The sequence below is a fragment of the Pseudorca crassidens genome, chromosome 8 (assembly GCF_039906515.1).
Source record: "Pseudorca crassidens isolate mPseCra1 chromosome 8, mPseCra1.hap1, whole genome shotgun sequence".
NCBI classification, from domain to species: Eukaryota; Metazoa; Chordata; class Mammalia; order Artiodactyla; family Delphinidae; genus Pseudorca; species Pseudorca crassidens.
In genome coordinates, this window is record NC_090303.1 from 102,214,054 (window position 1) to 102,220,183 (window position 6,130).

Below are 6,130 nucleotides of genomic sequence, written 5' to 3' on the forward strand. Positions count from 1 at the left end.
CACTCGTGGTCCACAGATTAAACCTAGCCCACAAGCTGTAGTTCCAAATTGTGTTTTAGATGTTAATTAATAGAAAATACTTAAAAATCAAGAGATTTCACATTCAAATCCAAGTTTTGAGCCTCTGTTGAAAAACCAGAGTATCTAGAAACATCTCACAGTCTCACTTGGCAGCCATCAGCCAGAATTCTCTATCAGTTTCTCCTAAGCAAGGTATAAAGACTCCTAGGACTCTTCAGGCTGTTTTTACCCACCATTTTCTCCCCAACCCAAGGCCTTAAAAATGTCAGCTGTCATTCAGGAGCTTACAAGCTGCATGCAGCTCATTTACATTACCTGCTTGGTGGCTGTGAACAGTTTATAACGCGCGGACTCTCGTCAGCCTGGTGTTCAAGGGCCATCACAGGGCAGACCCAACCCCTGCCTTAAACCTCTGTGCTGGTCATCCCCCCACCAAGAAAACATCTCTTCCACTTCCCTCAATAACTGTATTCACTCTGCTACCCCAAATACCTTCTCACTTTCTTCTCACTTGATCTGGCTAAATCCTGTCGACCCTTCAAGGTATAATTCATGTACTGCTTCCTCCAAATCTTTGGGGACCCTTCTTGGCCACAGTGAACCTTCTTCCAGAGTTGAATGTCCATCCCAGCATATATTTAACACTTTTAAGCTCTCTGACAGTGCCAAATGAAAGATCTAAAAAGTTACAGAAAAGTATTTCTCAGACTTAAACAGTTGCAGCATTTGTGCATCATACATACTTACTGTCATCACAAAATTAATAGCAGGAGCAAAGGCAAACAATCTTCCTGTCTTTTACAGGAGGTTTTTTCTAGAGAAAGTGCAAAAAGAGCTGTGTCATTCCTGGTTCTCTTGTGTTCTTAAGTCCTTCAATTCTGCAAACAGAGTGACACTTCCAACTACAAATTCAAGATTCATCTTTGTACTAGATTTTCACACTAACCACAAGCATACATTTATGGGGGGGAGGGGAGGGGGAGGGGAGGGGAGGGGAGGGGGAGGGGAGGAGAGGGGGAGGGGGAGGGGAGGGGAGGAGAGGGGGAGGGGAGGAGAGGAGAGGGGGAGGGGAGGAGAGGGGGAGGGGAGGGGAGGGGGAGGGGAGGGGAGGGGAGGGGAGGGGAGGGGAGGGGGAGGGGAGGGGGGAGGGGAGGGGAGGGGGAGGGGAGGGGGAGGGGAGGGGAGGGGAGGCGGGGGAGGGGAGGGGATTATCCCTATTTCACTCCATAACTTTTGAACTTATACCTCCAAGCAGTTCTGAAAATAGCCACTGTAGCACAAACATGATAAAGAAAGTGTTAAAGGAGGAAGGGATTAATCATCTTGTTGAAATTAAAAGATGCCCCAAAACAATGAAAGAAAAAAAAAAGGGCACGATCGAACCTGTGTCCCCTGCATTGGCAGGTGTATTCTTAACCACTGTGCCACCAGAGAAGTCCCTTATCAGTTAATTCTACCATGACAGATTTGTAGTCACTGCGGGGTGACAAGACACACTGCTCTAACTCTCCCCTTCTCCCCCAACCTTCTGCAAAACTGCACGTTATTCCCCAGGCCACAGTCATATTTCCTCTGGGCAGACGGTGATTGTCCAACCTTGTATTCTTAAGGCACTTACGGTTATGACTGAGGGGCTTCCATGAAACTTCACTGATCTTCCAAAGTGGAAACAGTCAGTTTTTAGTTATGGAGAGCTTTAGATACTCTCTCTCTGCTCTCACCTGGTGGGGAGGTGTGTGAAACCCTTGATAGGATTTGATATAGTTTTTAATCTATGAGACATCTGGACTGAACATACTTTTTATTTTATTTTTTGTTTCTGTTTTTTTATGACCGCGCCCCACAGCATGTGGGATCTAAGTTCCCTGACCAGGGATCGAACCCACGCCCCCTGCACTGGAAGCGTGGAGTCTTAACGACTGGACTGCTAGGGAAGCCCCTGAACATAATTTTTGGCTGATACTGAATAAACTTTCCAATAAGTGTGTGTGTTAATTAATCTATTAAAAAAAGAATTAACTGATAATAGGAAAATGTACTAAACCACTATTTTCAAAATGAGAAAATAAACTGTTGTGATACGGTTAAATTTACATGGAAATCCATGTTTATCAAGTTTACATATTAATAACATTATACCAAATATAATTTGTATTTTACACTAAAAATACCATATTTTCAAAGACTAGAGAGTCCATGGAGAAGACCAACAACAGGACAAAAGCAAACTACAATGAGGCCACCTAACAGATAAGAGAGGCTGCCATTCCAGGACCAGCTTTTTGGGTAAATTAAAACACTTCAGAGCCCATTAAATGCTAGAGACCGGTGATTACTGAAAATTTCCCTGCAGATGCATCTAATTTCTTGAAAAATAAGAATATAATAAAAATTACAAATTTGCATCATCTCAAAAAGCACAAATAATAGTGATGTCTCAACTATATGAAACTGCATATATTATAATGCAATACACTTTTTTTTGTTTGTTTCACTGATTTCAAGTTGACAGCTATGGAAATGAGAGATGGGGGGGCGGGGGGGGCAGGGAATGCTTACAAGTATAGAACAGCAATAGTCCCCTGCAGCAGAGCCATTTTTTCCTGGTCCCTTATATGACACCACTGGTTGTACCTAATTTTTTCTACAGTAATGCTCAAGGTGACTTTCTTTTTTTTTTTTTTAATAAGCTTATTTATTTATTTAGGCTGCACTGAATCTTCGTTGCTGCGCGCAGGCTTTCTCTAGTTGCGGCGAGCGGGCTTCTCATTGCGGTGGCTTCTCTTGTTGTGGAGCAAAGGCGTGCAGGCTCAGTAGTTGTGGCACGCGGGCTCAGTACTTGTGACGCACAGGCTTATAGCTCCGCGGCATGTGGGATCTTCCCGGACCAGGGCTCGAACCCGTGTCCCCTGCACTGGCAGGCAGATTCTTAACCACTGCGCCACCTCAGAAAGTCCCTCAAGGTGACTTTCTAATAACAGTAATTGACCTCTGAAAAGAAAGTGGTTCAGGGTATCAAGAGTTGATTCAAAGAGAGTCAAGGGTAGCGCCCCAGAGACCCTTATCCCCACCACCTGCCGCTTCTGTGCCATCCCCACACCACCCAGCCTGGACATCAACTCTGTTCACGTGGTAAGAAATATGGCAGAATCTCCACTTGGCTTCCCAACTTAGTAATGTGGGTGTATACTCTAAGGAAGAAAAGATAAAATCAAAGTTTCAGGAAGGGTTTCCTTCACCTTAATAGAAAAATAACTCCAACCTCTGGTACGTGCTGCCCTGCAGCGGGAGCTTCTGCACCAATGGGAAGACCTGCACCCCTGATAAAGACTAAGTAATAGGCAGTCCTTACTGTGCAAGAGAACTTTTAGACATGTGCCAATTTCACTGTTCCACTCCATATTTCCCTATTTACATACCTACGCTTCAAACTCTGCCTCTAAGATTAAGACCTTCAGTGCAAAATTCTTGATTTTAGGTTGTAAATATAACTTTAAAGTAATAATAGTTAATGTAAAACCAGTAACCACATATGCTTTTCACATGTGATAAAACACAAAAATTATCTAACACTATAAAACAAGAAAATGCTTAATTTTTACCTAATTACTAAAAATTCAAACATTTAAACTCAAAGAATGTGTAGTTACTAGCCCACAGTTACCTTTTTTTTTTAATGTGAAAACAAATACACAACCTACTTTTAAAAAATAGTGTCATAAGGCATCTGCTCTAGGGTAAAGCAACCCACTTACTGACCATCTAAATAACACTGACAATTTAAACACCTTTATCTCCACTGCATTCCACAAAGATATTAATTTTCATTTCTGAGGTATCCGCAATTCCACATAATTTTAACATTTACAAACCTAATTTACATGTGTTACACATCAGTTTCACTTTCAGGGTCTGCACTACCCAGCTAACTACAGGGTCTTTTCTGCATGTATCTTAATACAGTGCAGAGATACACAATTGAAAACCCCTCTCTTTGCTTTCCATTTCAGATATTAGTTTCCATTTACATGTTTCCAAAACGACTGGAGATTCCATTTCCTTCAAAAGACACACCTAGTTTTAAAGAATTCCCTAACAAGTTTGGGACGATCAAAGTTACCACTAGACTTAATTACCTATAAGGAATGCTGTACCAGTTTTCAAATCTAAAAAACTCTCTTATGACTTATAACTGTTCTAAACATTTTCCAAAGTGTTGAGGTTTTTTTTATTGTTATATTAGTGTCATTCTATAGAAAGGTTTTAACTTCTCAAAGGGCTACCTTTTTCCCACTCATAATATGAGGTAAAAATTAAAATAATAAAGTGACAATACCCTAAACCAACCTTTCTTCTGGTGCACCCAGGAGTTGATTGCAACCCAGGAGCTCATTGCAATCTCAGGGGAAGTGTGCACACTCACCACTCACACACACTTGGATGTGTACGGGTGAGGAGAACAACATAGATAGGTCTACTCTTTCTAAAGTAAGAATTTAAAAGCAAATCGAACACATGTTATAATCCCAAATTAATGTTCAGAAAGAAACCAAGAAATAGTGAAAATGGGAAGCAATCAAGTTAAAACCCTACGATGGCTTCGTATGTGTTCCTTTAAAGGATACCAAAAAAGTGGCAAAGAAGTTTAAAATTACTTAAAACTGCACCTTCCTTCTCGAAATTTCAGTTAATACAGGAATAACAATGGCATTTTATACCAGACATTAGCAATGCAAGTGGTATAATAAACCCCAACTCTGTATCACAAAGAAACTAATAATGTACTTGTTTCCCTCACGATTTGTCATAGCTAGGTAGGAGCTGGCAATAAAATATGGAGGGCAAGTCGAAGGCCCTGAATCACGTTCATAGTAAAAGAATAGGAAAGCGAAAAAGAGCACGTCCAGTGCAGAGCTTCACGGGTTTCCCACAACCCTGTTCTCTGCCTTGCGTTAACACTACTATTTTTACTGTGTATCACCAAACATAACAATGCTATTACTAAACGAATGCACCCCATCAAAAAAAGAAAAAACAACAACAAAAAACCAGACTATCCGTAAGTATGCTGCTTTCCTCGGCGTCCCGGTGCACCCTTCCACTACCACCAGTTCCCTGAGACGCCCATATAATGAAATGAGTAAGCAATACACGCCTTCCTACAACTCCGAAAGACGGCCACAGACCTTCCACAGCAGCAGCCTCAAGAGCCTCGAGCGCTCAGCGACTCACCGGCACTGAAACGAGCTCCTGGATCCACAGGCAAAGTTGTCCTATAACCATTTTGTAAAAAGACATTTCTAACCAGCGAATGGCCGGAGGCGCACAGCCCTAGTGCCTGCTCAAAAACACACGAGAGCGACTCCTGCCCCAGTAACAGCCACGAGTGGCTACTCCGATGGAAGTTCGGCCACATTTACATCCGTCTGGACCCGAACGAACGTGCTCCTGGCGATCGGCCTGCGGTGGCAGCGACGTTTCCAAAACTTGCTGCACTCCGTCCCCTACGCGGAGCAACCGCACAGACTAGTGCTCTCGGCGCTGGGCAGTGCGGGGCCCGGCTGGGGGAGGGGAGGGGAAGCGGTCGGAGGACTTCCTAATATATCATTAAAGCACGAAAGCAGAGGTTTGGGAGCGAGAAAAGTTAAAGGAGCGACCGGCTGACAAAGAAAAGCAGCTCCGGCTGCGTCCGTTTCCTGCTCCCCCGCCCAACCGGGCCGGGGGACCACCTGGCCGCGGCGTTTTGACAGCTCGGCGAGCGTCCCGGAGCCGAGCGCCTGGGAGCCGAGCGGGAGCCCATCCGGCGACTACCCAGCTGTGCCGCGGGCTCGTCTGCTAAACGACCCGGCGAGGCCCAGGGGCATCGACGAGAAATTTCCCCAAAAAGAGAAGCCCCGGAACACACGGCGCCGGGGCCAAACTAAAAAGTAAAGTGTGGCGGCGGCGCGAGCCGTCAGACCCGGGCCGGCGGAGGGAACTGCGGGCGGCCGCGGGAGACCGGGCGCCGGCGCGGGGCGCGGGGCGGGCGCCCCGGGCCCGAGCCGCGCGGCCCGCGCGGGCCCCACCCCCACCCCGCGGGGGCGGCCGGGGGCGCGCGGGGGCGGCGGGG

General features: G+C 45.4%; 1 protein-coding gene across 19 annotated transcripts in view; it reads right to left on the minus strand.

The window, feature by feature from the left end:
- The window catches only part of KMT2C (lysine methyltransferase 2C), a 294,358-nt gene that overhangs the window by 287,063 nt on the left and 1,165 nt on the right, over positions 1 to 6,130 (minus strand). Inside the window, exon 1 of one of the 19 annotated variants that reach the window (XM_067747519.1) lies at positions 5,254 to 5,582. The exons of the other annotated variants lie outside the window; for them this stretch is intronic. The gene's annotated coding sequence lies outside the window, so the exon portion shown is untranslated. Of the gene's footprint in view, positions 1 to 5,253; positions 5,583 to 6,130 lie in introns of those variants that run through there. 19 annotated transcript variants of the gene reach the window in all.